General features: G+C 42.5%; 2 long non-coding RNA genes across 2 annotated transcripts; one reads left to right on the top strand and one right to left on the bottom strand.

Annotated features, from left to right (window-relative positions):
• Positions 1 to 8,282: 8,282 nt before the first annotated feature.
• LOC120374319 lies at positions 8,283 to 19,067 on the bottom strand. Its single transcript, XR_005586002.1, has 4 exons — positions 18,930 to 19,067; positions 15,990 to 16,123; positions 14,555 to 14,735; positions 8,283 to 8,371 (listed from the first exon to the last, which is right to left on the bottom strand). It is a non-coding gene; the product is annotated as an uncharacterized LOC120374319 (long non-coding RNA).
• Positions 19,068 to 19,246: 179 nt separating this feature from the next.
• Positions 19,247 to 25,038, top strand: LOC120374326. Its single transcript, XR_005586009.1, has 3 exons — positions 19,247 to 19,587; positions 23,210 to 23,284; positions 24,712 to 25,038. It is a non-coding gene; the product is annotated as an uncharacterized LOC120374326 (long non-coding RNA).
• Positions 25,039 to 25,737: the final 699 nt, after the last annotated feature.

Below are 25,737 nucleotides of genomic sequence, written 5' to 3'. Positions count from 1 at the left end.
GGAGCAAGGACCGTTTCAACTATAGGCTGAGCCGGTGCCGAATGACTGTGGAGTGTGCTTTTGGGCGTTTAAAGGGGCGCTGGTGAGCACTTTATGGGAAGCTAGACTTGGGGGAAAGCAGCATCCCTGCGGTTATATCCGCGTGCTGCACCCTCCATAATATTTGTGAAGGGAAGGGTGAAACATTCAGCCAGGCATGGACCAATGAGGTACTAGTCCTGGAGGCTGAATTTGCACAGCCAGAGAGCAGGGCTACTAGAGATGCCCACAACAGGGCAACAAGGATTAGGGATGCCTTGAGGGAAGAATTTGAGGCTGAAAGCCAACAGTAATGGTTTTTGCCTCGACCGGGAGTGAACTGCACTGGTTACCGTGCTTTTAAGTGCCTGTGTTTTCCTTGGGGTTTGTTACCTGTGTTTTCCTTGGGGTTTGTTATCTTTCACTTTATGCAATAATAAAAACCATTTCATAATCAAAGAAATCATTTATTTAAAAAAAAAAGTAAAAGGGCACGGGGATTGGTTGTTGGACTGTACATTCATAGGTTTGTATATGTACTGCCAGGAGTGCTGTGCACTTCAGGATTATAATGCTGCATGGTGATGGGAGTTGAATGCAGAGGGTAAGGGTCGTAGTTCTCTGGGCTCATAGGTGATCGTACAGGTGTCAGGGGCAGCTGGTGGTGCTGTAGGTAAGAACCTGGATGCTGGTGAACGGGGTTTGGAGCTGACATTGGTGCACAAGGGAAAGAGCTTTGGGAGGGGAGGGGTTGGCACGGTAGTGCTCTGTCTGCATTGCTACCAGTGACTGGATACAGTCTGTTTGGCATGCCATGAGGTTTATAAGCTGCCTCGTGGTTTTCTTCAGCGACAACTCCTTTCTCCTGCTTTCTGTTTCCTTCCAGTGCTGAATTTTGCATCTCCATTCCTGCGTAGTTTTATTGTCTCTTGCACACTGATTCAGAACTGCATTCACCAAGTCTTCCTTGCTTTTCTTAGGCTTCCTCCTTAGGTTCTGAAGTTTTTTTTCAGTCGCTGATAAGGCCGGTCCAGGACTAGTCAAGGACACTATAAAAATACAGCAAATGATACATTTTAAGAGAGCATGCATTGTGTATAGTCTCAGTGAGTTAGTTTCCAGTTTCACACTGTAGCATTCCTCAGACATTTCAAACACACCTAGAGAATTCACAGCCTCACAGAAATGGTAAGTGAGGGTAAGGCAGTAGAGTAGAAGTTAATAAAACCTGGGAGACATGTTCCTGCCGTGGTTTGCCTGGGCAGGGGGCTTATTGGTTCATGGGTGCACTGCTGTTTGTGGGCTTTGGGAAAGGCAGAAAGCTGCTGTTGGGACCTGCAATGAAACACTGTGCCTCCCTCCATTTCACACAGTTAATACTTGAAGATATCTCCCTGCTGCGTGTTTCCTGGGAAGCAAGGGAGGGTCTCCTACAACAATGCGGATTCCGCCCTGGACCCTATGCAGCTTGCCTGTGTGCAGCAATGGTCCCCCCACCCCTCCTGGAACAGTGGCGCGGACGCGTTAGCCTGACTGGGACAGGGACCACACTGGCTCTCCCTTTAAACTTGCTCAAGCGCATTGCCTATGCTCTTGCTGAAACTTTTGAAGAGATTACAGAGGCAGATTACCACGACGTGATAGACCACATCAATGGGATATTCCACGTCTAGGCATGCAAGCATGCAGCCATACCACCCCCTCCTCTCCCAAAACATTTGCATTGCAATAAAAGCTGCTTACCTGGGACCTGCTCCTGTGATTCTTCTGCACCAAGTTCCAGGTGCTGCGACTGGCTAGCTTCCTCCTGGCTTGAGAAGAGCTCCTGACTGCATGCCTCCTGGGACTCCGGGGTGTCTCCCCCCACCACAGTAGCCTCACTGTCTGTTTGGATCTCCACCTCCCTCTCCTCTACCGGCTCTGAACTGTCCATTGTGGTCCTCGGATTTACAGAGGGGTCACCCCCATAAATCGCATCCAGCTCCTTGTAAAAACGGCACGTCGTGGGGGCAGCGCCGGAGCGGCGGTTTCCCTTGCGTGCTTTGCAATAGGCACTCCGCAGCTCCTTTACTTTAACCCTTCACTGCAACGCATCCCGATCATGGCCCCTATCCAGCATGGCTCTTGATACCTGGGCAAAGGTATCATAATTCTTACGGCTAGAAAGCAGCTGTGCCTGCACAGATTCCTCCCCCCAAACACTGATGAGGTCCAGCAACTCGCCATTGCTCCATGCTGGGGCTCGTTTGCCACGTGGAGGCATGGTCACCTGTAAAGATTCACTGATTGCACTCCACACCTAGCTGAGCAAACAGGAAGGGGATTTTTAAAATTCCCGGGGCATTTAAAGGGCGGGTCACCTGAGGCCAGGGCAGTAGAGTCTGAGCTGATGAGCAGAGTGGCTGAACGGGCATTCTGGGATACATCCTTATACCCTGGAGGCCAATAACAGTGCTGGTGTGTGGCCACACTTGATGACCAGCACTGCAGCACCAGCGCTGCAATCCTTATTCCCCGTGCTGAGCCAGATGTACGGCCAGCACTGCAGCCAGGGAGTTGCAGCGCTGGATGTGCCCTGCAGGTGTGGACACTTACTAATTGCAGCGCTGGAAAGCCTCCACCAGCGCTGCAACTTGCAAGTGTAGCCATACCCTATGAGTCTTTCAGGACATTTAATCTCCAGCTCTGATCTTCTCAGTATCAGCCTTTCATTAGAGTCTAAGTTGTTATCTTATTCTTTGGCAAATTCTCCTTTGTGCACTGATGATAAAGGAACAGTTAAATGGGAAATGCCAGAGTCCACATCAGCTGTCAGTGTGTTGGAACTTTCTGGAATTATTCATAGATCCCTTTAATCACATTGAAAAGTGTTCCCCTGGTCCATCTGGACTACATAGGACCTTGGATGCAGCTATTCTTTAATGTTACCCCTTTGGCCCCAAGTATTAGAGCTGTGATTCCTCAAGTACACTCTGTCACTTGGGTTAAGAGAAGGGAGCTCATGGGCCCTTTTGTCAAAGTAATATTTCTGCTTCCATTTCTGATTTTCTTTCATCTTCTGTATGGTTTCGTTGTTATGAGATTTCAGCAGGTTATCAGTAATTGGTAAATTAAATCTGATCCTTCTACCCATTAACATTTGAGCTAGAGAAAAGCCATTTTCCAGAGGTGTGCTTCACTAAACCAATAAAGCTTTATACAAATTACTCCCATGGTCAAAAGTTTTTCATAAGGTTCTTTATTGTCTGTATAGACCTTTCCACACAGGTCCATTTGGCTGGGGGTAATTTGGACTTGATGTTTTGTGATGAAAATCCCAGTGGATGGTAAATTGCCTAAAATCTGCACTGGAACATTGTGGCTCATTATCACTAAAGAGTGCATCTGGAATTCCATATCTGGAGAAGATTTCTCTCATGCTGGCTATCACTGACTTACTATTAGTACTGTGCAGTGTGCAAATTTCTGGATACAGAGAATAATAATCTGTTACTATTAAATAATCCTTTGATTGCTCGGTAAATAAATCCGTGCTGACCTTCTCATAAGGCCTTTGGGGAACTGGATGAGGTCTCGGTGGCTCTGCTTGTTGGCACGGCTTGTATTTCAAGCAGGAAAAGCAGTTTCCTAACACATTAGTGATGTCATGATTGATCCACGGCCAATACAGCACCTCTCATGCTCATTGTTTGCACTTCTCAATTCGTAACTGACCCTCATGAATCTTCTCTAGCATTTTTTTTGGAGGCTCATTGGAATGACAACTTTACTGCCCTTGAAAGTCACCCCATCTATCACAGTAACTTCATGTCTGCAGTTCCAGTAGTCTCTTATACTTGGACAGGAACTGTTTATTTCTTCAGGACACCCTTTAATTATCACTTCTTTAAGCATTCCCAATTATTCATCTTTATCCATTTCCTCTCTTATTTGTTGTAGTTTACTGTTAGCTAAGGGAATTGAATTTACAATCAGATCTACATAGGCTTGCATCTCTGTCTCTAAAGTCTTCTCTAGTTTCGTGGAAGCCACTGCTCTGGAAAGTGCATCTGCACTGAATATGAATTTACCGGGCATACAGGTCACAATCAAATCATACTTTTGCAGCTTTATCATCATTCTTTGAATCCTTAAGGTACAGTCATTTAGCAGTTTGCTAAATAATGCTATCAGGAGCTTGTGGTCCATTTCAACTTCCACTATCTGTCCATAAATATACTGATTGACTCTCTCATAAGCAAATAATATTTCTAAAAGCTCATTTTCAATCTGTGCATATCTGGTTTCTGCCTCAGTCAGTGATTTTGATGCATATGCCACGGGTTGCCAATAATCCTCATGCTTCTGTAAAATCACTGCATTTAATCCAGACTGTGAAGCATCTGCTGAGATTTTAATAGGCCTACCAAAACCTTCCCATGATTCCTCCTGTTCTGCACCCCAATATCATTCATTTTTATTCTGTAAGAGTTTTCTCAAATCTGCTGCTTTAGTAGATAAATTAGGTATGAATTTTCCAAGATAATTAACCATTGCCAGGAGCCATTGGACATCTTTCTTTGACTGGGAACAGGGCATCATTTCAATGGCTGAAATTGTTCCCTTATCAGGTTTTACGCCTTCATTCACCTCCCAACAAAAGTCAATTCTGTAACCCTCAAAATATATTTCTACCTATTTAGTTTGAGGTTTGCAGCTCTAGTTCCAACCAGGACTTCCTAGAGTCTACAATCATGCTCCTTTTTCACTGAGTCCCAGATGATGATGTCATCCATTAAGGTGTCAACACCATTAATATGTCCATAGATTATATGTATGGTTTTGTGGTACACTTCTGGTGCTGAAGCTATGCTGAAGGATATGCATAAGAATCTGGATCTTCCAAATGGTATTAAATGTGCATAGTTCTGAGCTTTCTTCAGTTAATTTTAGTTGCTAAAAACCTGAGGATGCATCCAATTTACTCAAATACTGAGCATTTGAAAACTGAGCCATAATCTCTCCTCTGATTGGTCGTTTGAAATATTCTCTTTGTATAGTCTTGTTGAGGTCTCTGGGATATAAGCATATACATAGGTGGCTGTTACTTTTCTCCACAAAGACTAGGAATTCACCCATTCTGTTGGCTCCTCAATTTTTTGTATTATTTGCACTGCTTCCATCCTTGCATGCTCAGCCTTGAGTTTATCATGGAGTGCAAATGGCACCTTTCTGAATGGATGGATAACTGGAGGGACCTGCTGGTTTATCTGGATTATATGTTCACCCTGCAAGCAACCTGACCCTGGAAACAGGTCATGATATTCCTGAAAGAGTGCCTCATATCCAGGTTCAGTATGATCTTGTAGTGAGAGCACCCATTTTACCAGACTGAGTGTCTCACATGTAGCCAGGCCTAAAATTGGTGTAATCTCTTTTGGCGCAATGAACGGGAGCCTGTACATGATGTTTTTATGGTTGATGCTAGAAATGCACCTATCCTTCACGGGTATATTTGTTCCAGAATAATCAGTTCCTTTTATTTTTGTTGTTCCCAGTTTGGGTCTTATTTTTAGTCTCTCGTAATCTTGTTAAGAAAAAATATTAACCTGAGCACCTATATCCAGTTTCAGTGGAATAATTGTTCCATTTACTGTCAGTATCCTGTCCCTCTTATCAGGCTTGCTAGATCCAAGTACGTCTATGAAAAACTCCTCAAACAGATTGTCTTTAACTGAGTGCACTTGACTTTTCTGCATTTGGGATCTGCAGCATTTTGCAAAATGATTATGTTTCCCACATTTTTGATAGAGTTTCCCAAAGGTAACACACAGTTTGGGGCCTTGTTGTGATCCACATCTTCCATATGACTGTCTATACCAAAGTCACAGGTTTTACTGAGTTTCCTTAATTCTGTGACATATTGCTCTATGGTGTCATCAGTTTTTTATATGCATGTAAAAAAAATTGTCCCTTGATCTGCTGACAATGCCCCTAACTTGTACAGCCCAAAATATCGTTAGCCTTCTTGGCAACAAGGGCACACTGTTGACTCATATCCAGCTGCTCGTCCACTGTAAATCCTAGGTCCTTTTCTGCAGAACTGCTGCCTAGCCATTCGGTCCCTAGTCTGTAGCAGTGCATGGGATTCTTCTGTCCTAAGTGCAGGACTCTGCACTTGTCCTTGTTAAACCTCATCAGATTTCCTTTGGGCCGATCTTCTAATTTGTCTAGGTCTCTCTGTATCCTATCCCTACCCTCCCAGCGTATCTACCACTTCTCCCAGTTTAGTGTCATCTGCAAACTTGCTGAGGGTACAGTCCACGCCATCCTCCAGATCATTAATGAAGATATTGAACAAAACCAGCCCCAGGACTGACCCTTGGGGGCACTCCACTTGATACCGCTGCCAACTAGACATGGAGCCATTGATCACTAAAAAGCACCTACCCACATAACAGCATTACAGGGTCATCCAGAAGCCTCACAAAGTTGGGTCCCTTCAAACACCTGGTTGTACTCATATCCATTTCAATATAGCAACCAGCTATATTTGCTTTTTAGTCATAGCTTCCTTATGCTCAGCTCAAAATTACCACTCTGAGAGCCTGTACAATTTCATAGTCATCATGTTAGGTTTTACAAGAGTCTGAATGGAATCAGTTAATGTTCACCTTGCTCTTTCCCTCCTCCACCCACTTAATTACCTCCTGCTACTTCCACGGGAGGAAATATTTGGATAGTGCTTTGAAGACACACTGAACTATATCAGTGGCAATTATTAGGATAGGAAAACATGAATATCGATATAATAGTGTCCTATGCATTTCTGCAGACTGAACCCATGTTATCTTCTTTTGGAAGCATTCCCCCAGGGTTACTCTGAAACACACTTTCCATTACGGTCATCAAAGTATAAGAATATTACTTTAAAACCTCCCCGCTGTCCTGTCTTGATTCCAAAGACTAGCTGCTTTTTGGCTTTAGAGAATACTCTCATTTCTTTCATCAGTTTATTATTTTTAAGATAAACCTAGTCCACTCCCTTCCAGGGCCGGCTCCAGTCACCAAGCAGCAAGCAGGTGCCTGGGGTGGCCACGGGGAAGGGGCGGCACGTCGGGCTCTTCGGCGGTGGGTCCCTCGCTCCCTCTCGGAGTGAAGGACCAGCCGCTGAATTGCCGCCGAAGACTGAAGCGGTGGCAGTAGAGTTGATCGTGATCACGGCTTTTTTTTTCCTGCTTGGGGCGGCAGAAACCCTGGAGCCGGCCCTGCTCCCTTCTCAATATAAGTTACAGATCAGATCACTACTCTGAAGTCTTGTCTATGCTCGAGTCTCCCCCCTAAAATTTCCAGTCATTCCTAATACTGATGCAGCACCACAAGTGCTAGCAATAGTAGGAATTCTTAAGGTGATAGTTGTCGTCATTGTCCTTTTAGCACCATCTTTTCTAGACTTGCCCTGGTCAGATTTAGATGACATATGGTACGTCTACATTACAAATACTCCAGCACTGCAACAATGTCTCTGTAGCGTTCTAATGTAGATATGTGTTTCAGTGATGGAAGGGGTTTTTCATCACTGTCGTAAATCCACTCCTTAAGAGACGGTAGCTACATCAATGAAAGAATTCTTCCATCAACCTAGTGGTATCTATACCAGGGCTTAAGTACATCTCTCGGGAGGGGTGAAATTTTCACACCCCTGAATTATGTGGCTAGATCAGCTTAAGTTTTAGGAATAGACCACGCCATAGAAACACTGCCAGCTGCTGGAGTCTTGCATACACTAGTGATCCCATTTTACTACCACTGGTGGAGTTGCACTGGTGTTAGTAACATTGGGTTATTTTAGGAGGGAAAATCAAGTCTAGACACAGTCAAAGATATAGTATCACTTAAGTGAACTAACAAAACTAGAATAATGTTGTTGAGTTCTTTTGTCTTCCTTCACACAGTGCATTTCAAAGCCTACCAAACTCCACAGGTTCATCTTCCAAGTTCAATAAGCCACTATAACATTTTTATTTTGTTCCCAGATGGGATTTTAATTTTGACTGGCTTCATCCAATTCTCTTTGGCTTTCCACATTCATTGTTTGATAAACTTTGTAGATTTTTTTATAGTGTAAAAGCCCTCTAAAGTAAATAGACTCCCAATGATTTCAAAGGGGAAAACCACAGAATGATCGTAAAATACTTTATTCATTTACATTTAATATATTTTTAATTTTGGTACATGTGAAAAGCTCATAGGGTAAAATCTTGGCTTGCCTTACTCACATGAGCAGTCCTGCTGCAGGCAGTGGTTCAGATTCTGAGCTCAGTTATACCTGTGTAAAATAACTACAATTCCACTGAATCCAATGGAATCAATACTTGGATGGGAGACAAAATAATAAATATAAAATTTCATCAGATAAGAAACATCACTATTCATTTGTCTGTTTAGTAAACGTAAGAACATTAATAACATTGATGGCTGCTTGCAGCTTTATTTAAAACTGGAGTATATATTTACTGAAGCCCTCTAATTTTGGCCAGGTATATTTCCAAGGGTGTTGAGTGCACTCAACACCAGTTCAGTCATTCTAAAAGTCAAGCTGTGGGTGTCTGAAGCTGAGCACTCAGAAACTGAGGCACCCAAAACGAGTGAACACTTCTGAAAATTCAGGCCCAAATTACTAGAGAGCTCATTCTTAATCTTAACAAACAAGGGAAGATTTCTGCCTGTAAGGTAAACGTCTCTCTAAGTGTCTCTAACAATGCACCAATAGAGCCTTATCTCTCTGGACAAATATATCCTTCTGTGTGAATAATAGTTTATTTTAAGTTGCCTGGAAACAGTTTGCCTGAAACACATTCTTAAGGTAGTACTATAAACACTAATCCTTATGACATTCATTATTTTGGAGGATTCATAATCAGAGCTATGTGAAACTTTCCAAATGGTATCTGAAACTCAAGCACATTTGCTGTGCTTAGTCAACCTTTCAGCGAACTTGGACTGAGCACTGAACCAGCCTGGACAAGTTCTGAACAAACCGAGCCTTTTTTATATTTTCACCTGAAAACATGTAACATTTGATGGTTCTTGCTGAGTTTTATATTATATTACAGGGTTCATTTGGAATGCAAATTCAATGGGCAGGAACTCAGAAAAATGTTTGCACTGGTGCTGTTCAGAAAAAAAAAACTTTTAAGAATCCAGTTTCCATCAGAAAATATAGTCGAAACTGAAACAATTGCACACTTGTGTTGATTTAACTAACATTTTGTTTCGGAAAAAATCTTTAAATTTGGTTCTGACTTGAAATTAAGCCAAATTTTGAAATCTTAAAAGCCTTCACAAAATGGACTGTCCATCCTCTGCCCAGTTCCAATTTGCAGAAACCCATTTGAACCACTGAGCTTTGCACAGACTATTAATAATGATTTGTAACATAGGGAGCCCAGTCCTGCTTCTCTCTTGAAGTCAGTAGTAATATTCCTACTGACTTAAATGACAACAGCATCTTGTCCATGTTCTGTACATGGATATGATTGGGTGCAAGATTTTTGTTGAGGGATTTTTAAAAACTTATTTATTTGCAAATATTTACAGTTGATTTATTAAGAATGTTAAATATATCGACGTATATCCAGTATTTGTCAGTAAAGCGCCAGCAATGTTATGGGTGTTATACAAAAGCTAAATAATAGTGATAATTCAGTCTAAAACCATTGAGTTATTTAGAATTATATTTTGGACAAAGTCATGAAGATGTTGAAAAGTGCTATTTTTTAAATCATATTCTAGGTAATAGCCATTCATCTTACAAATTATTTAGAGATGAGTGAGAGGTGTTATTAATGGCACACAAAGATCAAACTTGGATGCCTAAAGTTAGGCACCTAAATCTATATTTAGGCGCCTATATAAAAATGGCCTGATTTTTACTGAAGTCAACTAGAGCTGCAGGTACTCAGCACCTCTGAAAAACAGCCCCCTTCTAGGCACCATTGTAATACTAATTCTAATAAACATGGGTTTCCAGATAAGGATTTAGGTGCCTAACCTTCAACACACAAGTTTGAAAATTATGGTGACTATTGTTATAAGATACGGTGGATAATATTTTGAAATGTGCAAATTACATTATGAAGTAAACTTAGGGTTACCAGAAAGGAACTGTGAAAAAACGGGCCCGGGGGAGGGGGGGGTAATAGGCACCTATATAAGAAAAAGTCCCCAAAACCAGGACTATCCCTTTAAAAAGGGGACATCTGGTCACCCTAAGTAAACTGCAATATATATAATGATATATGTTAGACATGCTGGAACTGCTGATGAGTCACCCTAGGGTTGCCACGCATCTGGTTTTCGACCAGAATGCCCAGTCAAAAAGGGACCCTGGCGGCTCCGGTCAACAATGCTGACCGGGCTGGTAAAAGTCCAGTTGGTGGCACAGTGGGACTGAGGCAGGTTCCTTGCCTGCCTTGGCTCCGTGTGGCTCCTGGAAGCAGCTGGCATGTCTGGCTTCTAGGTGCAGGGCAGGCCATGGAGGCTCCACGCACTGCCCTGGCCCTGAGCATCAGTTCCGCAGCTCCCATTGGCAGAGAAATGCAGCCAATGGGAGTTGCGGGGGCAGTGCCTGCAGCCGTGGGTAGGACGTAGAACCCCCTGACCCCTCCACCTAGGAGCCGAACATGCTGGCCACTTCTAGGAGCCACCTGAGGTAAGTGCCGTCCGGCCGGAGCCCATACCCATCACTCCCTCCTGCACCCAAACCCCCAGCCCCAGGTCAGAACCCCCTCCTGCACCCTTACTTCCTCCCAGAGCCTTCACCCAACCCCCTACCCCAGCCCTGAGCCCCCTCTTACCCACAAACTCCCTCCCAGAGCCCACACCCTCTCCTGCACCTCAACCCTATACCACAGGCCTGAGCCCCTTGCTGCACTCCAAACCCCTCATACCTGGCCACACACCCCCAAAACCCACACCCCTAGCCAGACCCTGCGCCCCTAGCCCCTGCCCCAACCCTGAGTCTCCTCCTGCACCCAAACTCCTGGAGCCCACACCCCAACACCCTACTCCAGCCCGGAGCCCCCTCTCACACCCAAACTCCCTCCCAGAGCCCGCACCCTCTCCTGCACCTCAAACCCCTGTCCCAGCCCTGAGTCCCCATCCCCCCCGCACTCCGAACCCCTCATACCTGGCCCCATCCCAGAGGCCGCAATCCCAGCCCGAGCTCTCCCCCCCCCCCTACCCTCTGCCCCAGCCTGGAGAATGTGAGTGAGGGTAGGGGAGAATGAGCAATAGAGGAAGGGGGGAATGGAGTGAGTGGGGGACAAGGCCTTGAAGAAGGGGTGGGACAAGGCAGGACAAGGGTGTTCGGTTTTGTGTGATTAGAAAGTTGGCAACCCTAGTCACCTACAGTGGCATGTATATGTGCACAATCACTTAAAGGAGAAAAAAAAGTTACCTATCTGTACAGTAACTGTTGTTCTTTGAGGTATGCTCTAGGAATTATTTTGAAGAACTTCTATGGCTTGTGTTATGCAGGAGGTCAGACAAGATGATCACAATTGTCCCTTCTAGCCTTGGAATCTATGAATTCCATGACCCTCCTACCTTACCTGCTACTGCAGATCGATAGACAGTGGTGCAAAGGAACAGAGTAGAAGGCAGCAGTCATGCCCTTTTAATGCTGCAGCATTTTAAATGTAGACAAGCCCTCAGAAAAACTCCAGTAGAGCTCATATACATTTTTGCCAAGCCCTAGGTGGTTGAATACTTAATGGCATATCCTAAAATTCAATAAAATTATATCAAGATAAATAAAAAATCATCAACTCAAATGGCACTATGAAATGGTAGAATAAAATGAAAATCAAAGACTGTGCTGCACCAGGCCATAACAGGAATTCTGTCCATACCAAACTGTCTCTACTAGATCCAACTTCATAAAACAGCTATTGAAAAATTGCTGCAGGAGATTAAAAATACAAGTTACGTTTTTAAAGAACAAGTACAGGACAGTAACATGGTCATTACAGGTCTAAATAGCAAGCTTGGCAATGTTCAGCAATGAGTGGCAGTCACTTCTTGGAGAATAAATGATCTAGAGGATGAAAGTTAGTGATCAGTGGTAACATAAATAATTCACAGTTTTAAAACTCAAAACTTTATTGGACAGAGTAATACACCTAGAGATCCAGTTTCAGAATCTCAGCAGTGTTGGTAAGTGCTGAATACACATGAGCCCCATTCATTAAATAACTTCTCAGCATGACAGTGGCTGGAGGAGACCTCGCAGAACTAGATTCAGACTGATAGCATAAATAAAGCCTACAAACCATCCTTCAAGAAGAAGAACCACAATGACTGGTCACCATTAAATTAATTCACTTCCAAGAAAGGAATTGGTGCTACAGCAATCCAGAGTATTGAAGTATCTAGGAAGAAACTATCTAGTGTACTATATGTCCCTTTTCCAACATATGCCTGGAAATGCAATATAAATGTGCTGCCTTTCTCACAATAAAAAATTGTAACCACAAAACAGGAATAAAATTTGCCCTGTTATACTTAGCAAAACTATGAATTGTTTTCTGGAACCATTCATCTCAAAATTCAATGAAATACATCAAGGCAATAAAAGCCAGACAAGCTTCCAAAGAAAAATCAGCTGAGCCCTTCCTCTGAGAATAAGGCTACGTCTACACTGGGGGAGGGGGGAGTCGACCTAAGATACGCAACTTCAGCTACGCGAATAGCGTATCTTAGGTTGATTTACCTGGCTGTGAGGATGGCGGCAAGTCGACCGCTGCCGCTCCCCTGTCGACTCCGCTTCCACCTCTCGCGTGCGATGGAGTTCTGGAGTCGACGGCAGAGTGATTGGGGATCGATTTTATTGTGTCTATACTAGACATGATAAATCGATCCCCAATAGATTGATCACTACCCGCCGATCCGGCAGGTAGTATAGACATACCCTAAGTTACACTACAGAATGCTGGACACAGAGTAAGCCCATGTGGATCACAGACAACCTTTATTTCTGAAATAGCTAACAATTGCTTTTTTGTTTAAAATTTAACTCAGAACTCTGGACCAACTGGATGGACTTAGCAAACAGGTTCTATGCTTCACTTGTGCTACCCTCCTTTATAACCTTCTCTGTGACTAACCTACGCTTGAGTTAATGGTTATATAAAGTAGTGCTATTGTTTATAGTACAAGAGCATTAGTTACTGATTTCTTCACCATAAATGAGCATTATAGAAAATGTTTTTTCCTAGATTCTCTGCTTGTGTACTTATACCAGCTGAGGATATGACACAGAAAATCTAGCCACACATGTAACTGGTGATTCACTTTGCACTTCACTTTCACCCTCTGAATGGGGAGGAAGGGAGAACAACTTTAACTTCTGCTCAGTCTGTCTCAGATGGATGACCTGAAATTGTTTGTCTGAAATTTTTTGCAAATAATCGCTTTATAGGAAGTGGTGAATACATTTGATTTAATATTTTAGGGTTCTACAATGGCAATGAATAATCTAGGAAGCCACAGGATGTATATAGGACCCCAAGAGAACCAGCTCACCTATACTGACCTAAAAGAATCTGGGCAAAGATTTAAATATTATTCAGCTAAAAGAGTTTCTTTTCCTTTCATAGCATCAAGCTGCCAAATAAATCTCTGCTGTAAAGAGGTGCAACCCCAGTGCAGTTAATGGAAATCCATTTCCTGAGTATGGCCAACAGCATCATAGATGTTAGATGAGGAAAAAAACTGGATGACCTAATAAGCCATCTTCTTATCAGTGCAGAATTATTCCCTACATTATATGTTCTAATGTTTGCAAAGACCCAAAAACCTGGTCTTCCACCACTTCCCATAAGATACTATTCTACAGCATAATACATCTCATGCCAGGAAGTTTTCCCTAATATTTCCCCTAATTTTCCCCTTTCCTGTGTTTATCCCATTACAGCTAGCTATAGCCACTATATACCACAGTAAATAATCCCTCTCCCTTCTACACACTCATCATGTATTTGTAGCCTGTTGTTATGTTCCCCTGTCCCTTTAATCATTGCTGAACAAACCATCTTAATCTTTACTTACAAGCCAGTCCCTCCAATGCTTTGGTCATTTTTTTTGCTCTTCTCTGAACTGCCTCTAATTTTTCTCTGGTAATGAGGTACTCAGAGTAGAATGCAGTATGCCAAGTGCAATTGATCCATAATGTGCATTGGTCTTTTCTGCAGCCATATTTCATAACTAGCTTCTATCTAATTTGCTGGCCACTGGCATCTTTGGTCTCTTTCAGCACTACATTTCCCCAGGTTTCTCCCTCAGCCTAAGTAAATGTTTAAGATTATTTTTCCCCAGCTGTATTTCTTTCCCTGTAGAACAGAGTTTTGTTTGTTTGTTTCTGATTGGTCACTGCTAAAGTTACCCAAGGCCCAAAATGGCTTATGAAATTTGTTCAGAAGTTTCTGCAACATTCCCCATGAGAGCTGCCGTCCCCCCAGAAAGCCCACCGTGATGCTCAACTAATTTTACTTACCGTGTAGATGCCTCCTGCTGTCTCCAGGAGAGGATCATGTAAAGGAATTTCCAAGTGTGTTTTTTTTTTCCTGTGAGGTGAGCTGTGCAAGGGAAACTGGAAACGGCAGAGCAGGAGAGAGGTGAGGGTAACAGAAAAAACTACTGTGCCACAAGTGTTCTCATAGAGCGGGAATTATGGTCTGTAAGGAAAAAGAGGAGGAGTAATCCAAAGATGGGAGGAGAGGGAAACAAAAGATTGCAAAGCCATAAAAATTCCAGCTAGCTGGTGAAGAGAGATGGGGGGGAAATGACACCTGTAACTGCTTAAATTAACTCAGGTACTGGGGGTGTAATGTAATTATTTACTTTTGTTGCTGTTTGCCATTGATTTTTAATTCTAAAAAGGAGCCTGCAGTTGTTTCAGGGCTTGATCCTGCACCACTGAAGTTAATGGGAATTTTGCCTTTGACTTTAATGGGAGTAGGTTCAGACTCTAAATCTAGATATTTTAACTGTAATGTAAGGAATGTAATGGAACATGACTGTTCAAATTGCCACAGGATCAGTGGTAGAAATACTTGGTAATTGGATCACAGGAATAATTGCACCAAACAGATACATCTTCTGGTAGATGTTGAGAGTTAAAATATTTCCATGAGCTGTAGGGAATAGCAGGCTTAGATGTTTAGAGACCAGATCTGGGAAAAGAACATCTACTTTTATCAGTCATTTAAATGACCTAAGCAGCTGGAACAAGAGCTGGTCAAAAATATTAGACAGAAGATTTCTTCATCAGAAAACGCAGATTGACAAAGTTGGAATTTTTTTTTTACAGGAAAGTATCGATTTCATACAAATTTTCAATGGGAAATTATCAAAATGTTTTGTTTTGAAAAGGTCAAAATGTGTTGTGTTGACTTTACTGTATTATATAGTAGTGTATATATAGCATTATATTGATACAGTAATTAGTGTGTAAATTATCAGAATAGTTTGTCATTTATATCATTTTCATCTTCAGAGTGCTTCATTTATTATTATTTATTTATTATAAAGCCCTCTGAAGGAGCAGCATGGAAGGTGCTGCATGGAAGAAAGGCAGGCAGATGGGAGTGAAAACAGTGGTATCTTTAGCCAAGCAAAGGGGGCTGTGCAGCCATGCCCACATCTTTTACATGAACATATGGAAATATTGGTGCCTGAGCCAGTTCTCCTAAGGGGCTGCCAGAGTCAGTGATGAGGATGGACTATGCAGGAGACCAGGAAGAAATAGAGGACTCTCTCTGGGTGTGTGCAAAGAACAAATTAGCCACTGAAAGAACAGCTTGAGAAATGGCCCTTCTAGCCAAGGCAAAGGAGAGCAGCTCTGTACACCCCCAAACAAGAAAATGCAAGGCATAACCTGCTAATTGCTAACTGCTAATAGACTGCAGACAAACAGCCTGTTACATTACCTACTGTTTAGGCCTATGCACAGAGCATGTTAAGGCCCCAGAGCGAGGCACAGTCAGTCCTTCTTTGCAGAAGGGGTAGTCACTGCTCCATCAAGTGTGTGTCCATCAAATGTGTATCCAAAACAAGTGTGTATCTAATCAAAAAATACACAGAAGAGAAATAAAATCAGTGTAGCTGTATGTTTCAAAACACATTTCTATAAAGTGAAAAAGGGATTAAACATGCAAATTTGCCTGCTGGTTTACTCTTGCCCAGCCAAAGTTCATCTTATGTAGTGCAAAGTGGTGAGCATCAGTGTAGGAATGTATCACTATAAATGTGGAGTAATTTACTGCTCTAAAGCAACTGTGGCACCTTGAATTTGGGTCAGTGAAGCAGGAGATGTGATAGCAAAATGTCTAAACCCATAACATTCAAAGCTCTTACACATGCACATGCTTGCCAGCTGTCACTCGGGATACAGAATAAGAACAGCCATACTGGGTTAGACCAAAGGTCCATCTAGTTCAGTATCATGGCTCCTGACAGTGGCCACTTCTAGATGCTTCAGAGGGAATGAACAGAACAGGGCAATTTGGGGTGATTCATCCATTGTCATCCAGTCCCAGCTTCTGGCAATTGGAGGTTTCGGACATTCAAAACATGGGGTTGTGTCCTTGAACATCTTGGCTAATAGTCATAGATGGGCCTAGACTCCATGAATGTATTTAATTCCTTTTTGAACCAAGTTATACTTTTGTCCTTCACAACATTTCATGGCAATGAGTTCCACTGGTTCCCAACCAATGGGAGCTGCAGAACCAGCGCTGCGGGCAGGAGCAGCGCACAGAGATTCCCTGAACCTCCCTCACTTGCAGTGGGCTGCATTCAGTCTGCAAGGCTCCCCTTAGCCTAAAGCCCCTGTGTTAATCCAGCCCAGGCCATGATGGCTTTGCCCCTTCCCCTTCCTGCTCTGCCCCTTCCCCAAGGTCCCCACTGCCTGGTCCCTGCTGCCTGTAGGGGTAGGTGGATGAGGAGGGATGCAGAAGGTGTGGGGAGGGTGTCTCATGAAGGGCAGGTGAGGAAGCGAATACCAGGTGTGGGGGCTCTCACGGCAGGCGGGCTGGTGAGGAGGCGGGCAGCAGGGGGGTGGGGTCTCACTGCAGTTGGGGAGGGTCTCGTGGCAGGATGTGGCAGTTTCATGGTGGGATGGGGTGAGCGGGGCTGGAGTCACTGGCGGAAGAGATGGGACAGGGAGCTAGCTTCCCTAGGGGAAATTTCACCCACCGCCCATGCAAAAGCCATGTTGACCCTTCCTCAATATATGGTGTTCATCTATGTATCTGATAATTCTTTTCTTTATTATAGTTTCAACCAATTTGCCTGGTGCTGCAACTAGGCTGGTACTTAAGTTACTGGTCTGTAACTGCCAGGGTTGCCTCTGGAGCCTTTTTTTAAAAATCAGTGTTACATTAGGTAACCTCCAATCATCTGGCAGAATCTGATTTAAGTGATAGGTTACATACCACCATTAGTAGTTCTGCAATTTCATATTTGAGTTCCTTTTTGGGTCACATTTTCAACTGGTCTCCAACTAATATATCCACAAATCTGTTTTCAAGAACAGACTCAGTAGTGAGATGCATAACTGAAGCTTTGTACACACACATCTGAATTTTCAAATGAAGGTGCCTGAAAATTGTGGGATTGTTAGTGAAGGACACTTGACAATTTGGCTTGGATAGTTCATTCTGAATGCTAGATTTTACAACCACAATAACAGCAGTTCTATCTTTTTCTGCCCTTAATCTGTTACTTAATCTTTTTTTACTACAAAATAATTACACAAACTTTTTCAACATGTTATTTTATGGTTTCAACTGAGGGCAGGGGTATGTTCCATTTCAGACTTTTTTCCTGTATTAACTAGTTAACATTTGAACAGATCTTTCATTATGTAAATCACTATATATGCAAAATGTCCTATTATTACTGCTGTTATCAATATTGCCATGGGCTAGATTAGCTCTTCAAGGGGACCACCCAGTTGATACAGAACACCTCCCCCTCCTCTACCATCTTGTAAATGGAAGGAAACTTGATTATACTAGCCCACAATGTAGGTTATATTTAAGTCCTAAAGAGTTTAAAAAACAATTGTGTTTGCTGATGGGTGTCCGCCAGCACCTATCATTTAACTCAGCTGGATATTACCTCCTGATAGGGTAATAAGAAGCCTCACAGAAACAACACAGAGAAACTGCAGGAAAGCCTCTTCCCCAAGCAGCAGGTGACAGCAATGGTTTGTTGATTTCCAGTTTACATTTGGTGAAAGGAACACCTGGTCTGCAACCCTAGGCAAGGAATGTCCTTGTTCTGTGGAAAACTGGATACATTTAAGCCCCGGGGGGAGAGAGACTTTTGTTCTAACCAAGCCCAGTGAAACCTTTGTTTGTCTTTGAGGCTCTTTTACATTATTAAATGAGTTTCCACATTGCCTAAACTGTTGAAACTGGATAAAATTCAAATTCCAAAGTATGTAAAAGATTTCAACATTCTCATAAGACACTCCAAAGATTCAGAGGTTTGTGTTCAGTCTGAACGAGGTTATCCAAAACGGCAACTTTTGGAAGTTTAGCTGAACTTGTCCAAGCCCCTTGGGCCAAGAAGCCTTATGAGGTCAGGCTTTTCTAATGAGATTTTTGGTGTTTTTTGTTTGTTTGTTTCAATGAGTTTGGCAATATCAGAACAGTGTTTCTTGTAGTATTTTGGCACTTTCAGTTCTGTTCCTGGTTTAAATCAAAAAGCGTCAAAAGGTGCACACATTTTTATTTTTGTATAAAAAATTAATCTTTTCCAGGTTTCTGAATAGTGTGCATTTAGTTTTAATCAAGCTGTGAGCAAAGGTGGTTCATGCTTTAAATTAACCAGTCTGTATAGCCAAAATTGATAATACTGACCTTTGTAATATACTTTGGCCTGGCTCCATAAGGGGACTTTAGGCTTTGTAATACTGAGCACTGCAACAGCTAACTTTTAGGCACCTAGAAAGTCACTGGCGCAATACAGCAATCCACAGAGAGTGAGTTAGGTGCCTAGGCTCCCTGTACAATTAATGAGAAGAGACAGGCAGTTTAGAAAGTGTTGTGTATTTGGTTGTCATAGTTTTTGTTCCTATGGCAACTGAGTTAGATTATTAGGGGATAGCCCAGCCAGCTTGAGCTGGTCAGGTGAGCTCCGTGTCTGTAAATAAATGGTAGCTTTGTTAGCTGTCTGCTCTCTGGCCTCAAGTAATTTCTTCCTACACTGGCTGCCCCCAAGAATATAACAGAAAGCAATCTACAAAGCCAGCAAGCTTGGTGGGAAGATGCCTAAACCAGCCAATAGGGGATTCTAACAAGAGGGGTGTATTCTAAGGCCCGCCCCACTCAGAGTTTGGTGCTTATCTCCACTTGTAATCCACAGACAGGGGAAAGTTAGGCAGGTAAAAGTCTGGTCTGTCTTGTGGGGCCTCATACAGTAGGTGGGCTCAGAGGCAGTTTAACTCCACACGTAACACCTGGAGTGGTAGAGAAGCAAGGACAATGTGTCTGATAACAAGGATCTGTCACCTCTCAGGTGAGTACTCTAAACATTGGACTGGGGATATTCTGATGTGGGTCTCCATCTCTTTTATTGATGTTATTCCACTTCAACCATTTAATTGAATAATTAATTATTAATTGGCCCAAAGAGAGTGACACTCACTCTACAGTCCAGCGGTTGGAGCACTCATGTGAGAGGTGGCAGATTCCCATTCAGATCCTTGCTTCTTACCAGGCAAAGGCGGGATGGACTGACACTGGTGCTCTTCCACATCCCAGATGAGTGCTCTAGGCACTGGGCTAATGTTAGCAACAGGAAGAAAGTCAAGGAAAGTGTGGGCCCCTTGCTGAATGAGGGAGGGAACCTAGTGACAGAGGATGTGGAGAAAGCTAGTGTACTCAATGCTTTTTTTGCCTCTGTCTTCACAGACAAGGTCAGCTCCCAGACAGCTGCACTCTGCAGCGCGGTATGGGGAGGAGGTGACCAGCTCTCTGTGGAGAAAGAAGTAGTTCGGGGCTATTTAGGAAAGCTGGACGAGCACAAGTCCATGGGGCCGGATGCGCTGCATCCGAGGGTGCTAAAGGAGTTGGCCGATGAGATTGCAGAGCCATTGGCCATTATCTTTGAAAAATCATGGCGATCGGGGGAGGTCCCGGATGACTGGAAAAAAGGTAATGTAGTGCCCATCTTTAAAAAAGGGAAGAAGGAAGATCCAGGGAACTACAGGCCAGTCAGTCTCACCTCAGTCCCTGGAAAAATCATGGAACAGGTCCTCAAGGAATCAATCCTGAACCACTTAAAGGAGGAAAGTGATCAGGAACAGTCAGCATGGATTCACCAAGGGCAAGTCATGCCTGACTAACCTAATTGCCTTCTATGACGAGATAACCGGCTCTGTGGATGAGGGAAAGCAGTGGATGTACTATTTCTGGATTTTAGCAAAGCTTTTGATACAGTCTCCCACAGTATTCTTGCCAGCAAGTTAAAGAAGTCTGGGCTGGATGAATGGACGGTAAGGTGGATGGAAAACTGGCTAGATGGTCGGGCTCAATGGGTAGTGATCAATGGTTCCATGTCTAGTTGGCAGCCGGTATCAAGTGGAGTGCCCCAAGGGTCGGTGCTGGGGCCGGTTTTGTTCAATATCTTCATTAACGATCTGGAGGATGGTGTGGACTGCACCCTTAGCAAGTTTGCAGATGACACTAAACTGGGAGGAGTGGTTGATACGCTGGAGGGTAGGGATAGGATACAGAGGGACCTAGACAAATTAGAGGATTGGGCCAAAAGAAATATGATGAGGTTCAACAAGGACAAGTGCAGAGTCCTGCGCTTAGGACGGAAGAATCCCATGCACTGCTACAGACTAGGGACCGAATGGCTGGGTAGCAGTTCTGCAGAAAAGGACCTAGGGGTTACGGTGGACGAAAAGCTGAATATGAGTCAACAGTGTGCCCTTGTTGCCAAGAAGGCTAATGGCATTTTGGGTTGTATAAGTAGGGGCATTTCCAGCAGATGGAGGGATGTGATCATTCCCCTCTACTCAGCACTGGTGAGGCCTCATTTGGAGTACTGTGTCCAGTTTTGGGCCCCACACTACAAGAAGGATGTGGATAAATTGGAGAGAGTCCAGTGGAGGGCAACAAAAATGATTAGGGGGCTGGAGCACATGACCTATGAGGAGAGGCTGAGGGAACTGGGATTGTTTAGTCTGCAGAAGAGAAGAATGACGAGAGGCTGAGGGAACTGGGATTGTTTAGTCTGCAGAAGAGAAGAATGAGGGGGGATTTGATAGCTGCTTTCAACTACCTGAAAGAGGGTTCCAAAGAGGATGGATCTAGACTGTTCTCAGTGGTAGAAGATGACAGAACAAGGAGTAATGGTCTCAAGTTGCAGAGGGGGAGGTTTAGGTTGGATATTAGGAAAAACGTTTTCACTAGTAGGGTGGTGAAGAACTGGAATGGGTTACCTAGGGAGGTAGTGGAATCTCCTTCCTTAGAGGTTTTTAAGGTCAGGCTTGACAAAGCCCTGGCTGGGATGATTTAGTTGGGTTTGGTCCTGCTTTGAGCAGGGGGTTGGACTAGATGACCTCCTGAGGTCCCTTCCAACCCTGAGATTCTATGATTCTATGATTAATGCTCCTTCCCTTCTGTGCTACTCCCAGCTGTTTTGAATGCAGTTAAGCAACCTCTGAGCATGACTCCCAGATTTGACCTACTTGGCAAGATAGGTGTTTGCCTGCCTATCCTCCCACAGTTCCCGGATTGCTCTGAGCCTTAGGCAGGAGAGGTGCCTGGACACCTAGGAGCAGAAACATAGGTATCTAGGGTACTTTTATTGCAAAAATGTAGGCACCAAGTGAGTTAGGTGCTTACAGGGCTAGGCAGCAGCTAAGAAGGGGCTTAGTGGATCACAGTAGAGCCTAATAACAGGATTTAGGCACTTTAATCTGGGAGTTAGGTGCCCAAGTACCTTTGTGGATTGGGGCTTTGAGATGTAATGATTTAAAGCACTAGCTAGGAGCTAGGTATTATTGTTATAATTTTGACCCTACCTTACAGGCCAGATGCTGCCACCATTAATAAATACCTTATTCTATGAATTACCAGTAGTGTTGATTTCATACAAGACTACTCATGAAGTAAAGCATTAAATGTATGGGTGGCAGAATTTGCCCCACAGGTATTAGAAAAATATTCCCCTTTTCATCCCTGCATACTTACTAGCAGCCTGGGTCTTCAAGGTTTACAGCACTTCCTGTGAGGTGTTGCGCACCCTCAGTACCAATTGAAATGACCAAGTGATGGCACTCAGCACCTTGCAGGATTGCAGCTTATGAGAAGTATGTTGGGGTTGAGCTGGTAGTCTACTTCAAACACAGGAGGTAGAGCTGATCAGAAAAACATCGATAGAATAGTTTTCCAGTGGAAAATGCAGTTCCATTAAAATTTGATATGCTTCATGAAATGCTGTTGAATTCACTGAAAATTCATTTCAGAGAAAAAGTGCAGGGAGGGAGTTCAAACGTTGTTGAAATGGGACTTCTCACATTTTTTAAATGAAGTGTTTTAACTTTTGTTTTCAAAACAATTGCTCATTTTGAATTTTCCTGTGCTTATATTAGGTTAAAATTAAAGTTAAAATCAAAATGATTTTATTGAAATGAAACTCTGATCAATCGGAACTGATTTTTTAAAAAATTTTCTATTGCAAAGAACCTCAAAATTTTCAGGTTTTATTCTGAAGCTGAAAGAGATCTTTAAATTCTCCACTAAACAGAACTTCCATTTCCCACACAGCTCTAACAAGCAAATGATGGCCACAAAAGCATCTAGTTTTTCATTATGTAAATGTATCAGAAAACAAAAAGATGTAACTATTTTAAAGCACATGAGGATCTCTCTCAACACCTCAGCATACCAACTGTCGGAAGATTAGATGTAGGCTTGTCAGAATCACTCAGCATTGGCCTAACTCTGTGAGTTAAGTCAACACTCAGTGGTTTAGAAAATCCCACTCTTGGATTGGAGGTGGAATGCTGATCTTTCCCTCAGATCTATCTTCTTTGGCATTGCTGAAAACACTCATTTGGGTTCACCTTGTTGTAGGAGCCTTTCCCATCATGCTCTTCTGGTAGCTTTTTCTTTTTATCTGGCAGGGGTAAGGTGCTGTATCCCTGAAGTGACCATTTTGCATCCAGGTGCTATGAGGTTCATCTTCTCCCTTCCAGCTGGTAAGCACTCTTAGTTTCTATTAGGGGAAAAGTAGGGGGCAAACCTTTCTTATGTTGGAGGAGGTAGAATATTCTCACAAAGACGTTTCTGCTTTGATAAAAGATGCTCCTCTCTCTTTCGTAAAATCTCAGACTTCATGGATTTATTTTTGTGATGTTATAGTTATTTTCTGTGGTGTCCTGGTCACGCTGATAGTAAAAATGGACACCGGTGAACGTAGGTCAATGCCCCTGGTGTGGTGATGAATCTGCACATAAAATGTCTTCTTCTAATAAGATAGTGTTTCTGTATGCAAGAAACATTTATTTTTTTTCTTTTGCTTTATATATTTCTATTCAACACAAAAAGCAGTGGTTCTAGCTTAGTATACACACACCAATGGCACCTTTTTCTCCATTACTGTCATCACATACATAGCTTGGATGAGATGAGAAGGCAATACAGGCCCTATTGTTTGCATTGGCTCTTCTCTGATCTAGTTTATCTACTTCTCAGCATCTGAGATTTGCATCAGATTCTTTCCTTATCACTTTGTCTCCTGTTTTCATTGCTCCGTGAAGAGAACATGATTTTTCAAATCTTGCTATCATTTAATTTCTCCACTAATTTCAGTAGAAAGACATCACCTTGAGTGTAAGGGGCAGGGTTTCTTAATTGCTTTTAATACTCCATCACCCATTATGTTTGTTAAATCAATATTTTACTACGTGCAATGTCAGAGTGATGGGAATTGATATACAGAATACCTTGACAATAAAGCTCATTCATACATGTCATCTCATTATCAATAATAACACTGTTAAAAGCAGTTACCAACACTTTAATGATTGTGACAGCAGTTTGGGCATATGTAAATAAATGTGGCAGGTACAGCAATAGAACTGTGAATGGCTAGTTGATCTGTTCCAGAATAGCATTTAGTGGGTGATCCTTTCAAAGTTTAAGTACTCTCTATAAAGGAATTAAAATATGTTTTAAAATTATTTGCTATTTCTGAGTGTGTAGTTTTTTTTAACCAATTAAAATATTTTAAAGACTACTTCTAACAATGTTTATGAACTAAGGACTGTGCATAACATAATTGTCTATATATAAATAGAATAGGAGGAAAAAACATATCACAAGGCTATAATCTAGTGGATGGTGTTGATGATCATGTAGACTGTAAGACCAGAGAGAGTATGAATGTTTTGACACCAGTATCTAGGGTGGAATTGTCTTTTGCTTAACCCTTAAGTATATGGTGTTACCCCAAATCACTGTTTAATTTTCCTTGCATTTCTGTTTTTCTACTTTCCTAAACTTTCTCTTTCCACATTTAAGATTAAAATATTCTCGTCCTTGTTTAATGTGTGTGTAAAATACAGTTACCTGAAGAATGATAAATTATATTATCGATATACAATGCTTGTATTTTCATCCACAGATCTCAAAGGACTTTACAAAGGAAGAAAAGCATCTTTTTAAAGATGGAGAAACAGAGGCTAGCCTGAAGTCACACAGCAGATGAGGGAGATAGCCAGTAATAGAACCTAGGTTTCCTGATTCCTAAGCCAGTTCTCTAGCCACTAGACAACACTGTCTTCTCTGTAAGGTCTCTTTTAAGCATTATTATTTTATGGTCCAAAAAGCCCCCAAGCCCCTCTTTCTTCCAAAAAACAATAAGAGCAGGTTATTAGGAGTCAAGGGCTTGGGTTTTATTCCTGCCACTGTGAGGTTTTGGGCAAGCTACTTAGGTCATAAGTTTCAAAGAATCCCGTGTGTGTGCTTTTGAAAATATAGCCCTTATTCTCTGTGTCATGGTTTCTCCATTTTTAAAATGCGGTTCATAGACCTTCCCACTTTAGTCACAGGCTCTGAGCTCATCAGATGACTAGCATGTTGTAAGTACAAAGTAAGTCATGATGTTACCATATCACTGTGATATTTCAGAAATAGTAACTCTTCTATTTTATCACATCGTTACTAAGGATTCACAGCATTTCATCAGGCACCTTGTATAATATTCTGTGGGTGATGTCTTGTAGCAGAAGGACATGGAAAGCAATGAGACTGGCAGAAGAGGCAGGAAGTTATAACTTTTATCAGTCTTGTGGCTGTGTGAATAACCCAGATATTAATAGGTTCTAGCAAAACTAAGCACCTATGTATAGTGTTCCAACTCATCAGGAGATAGCTTATCCTTATCTAAACATGCAGTTGCACTGGCTTAATGCAAACCTGTGTGTGGACACTCTTATTTTGGTTTAAGAGTGGCTTGATTTGGTTTAGGTTAAGTCAATTAGGAACAGATTTAAGCCTGGTTTAAATCAAAATAAGTGTCCACAAAGGAGTTTGTGCTGGTTTAGCTTTATTAATTTAAAATCATATAAATCACTTTTTGAATTAAACCAGTGCAGCTCTGCATGTAGACAAGCTCTCACAGCACTCATCTCACTAATAGCATTTCATT

The sequence above is a fragment of the Mauremys reevesii genome, linkage group 1, assembly GCF_016161935.1.
Source record: "Mauremys reevesii isolate NIE-2019 linkage group 1, ASM1616193v1, whole genome shotgun sequence".
NCBI classification, from domain to species: domain Eukaryota; kingdom Metazoa; phylum Chordata; order Testudines; family Geoemydidae; genus Mauremys; species Mauremys reevesii.
This window is presented reverse-complemented; position numbering and strand designations above follow the sequence as displayed.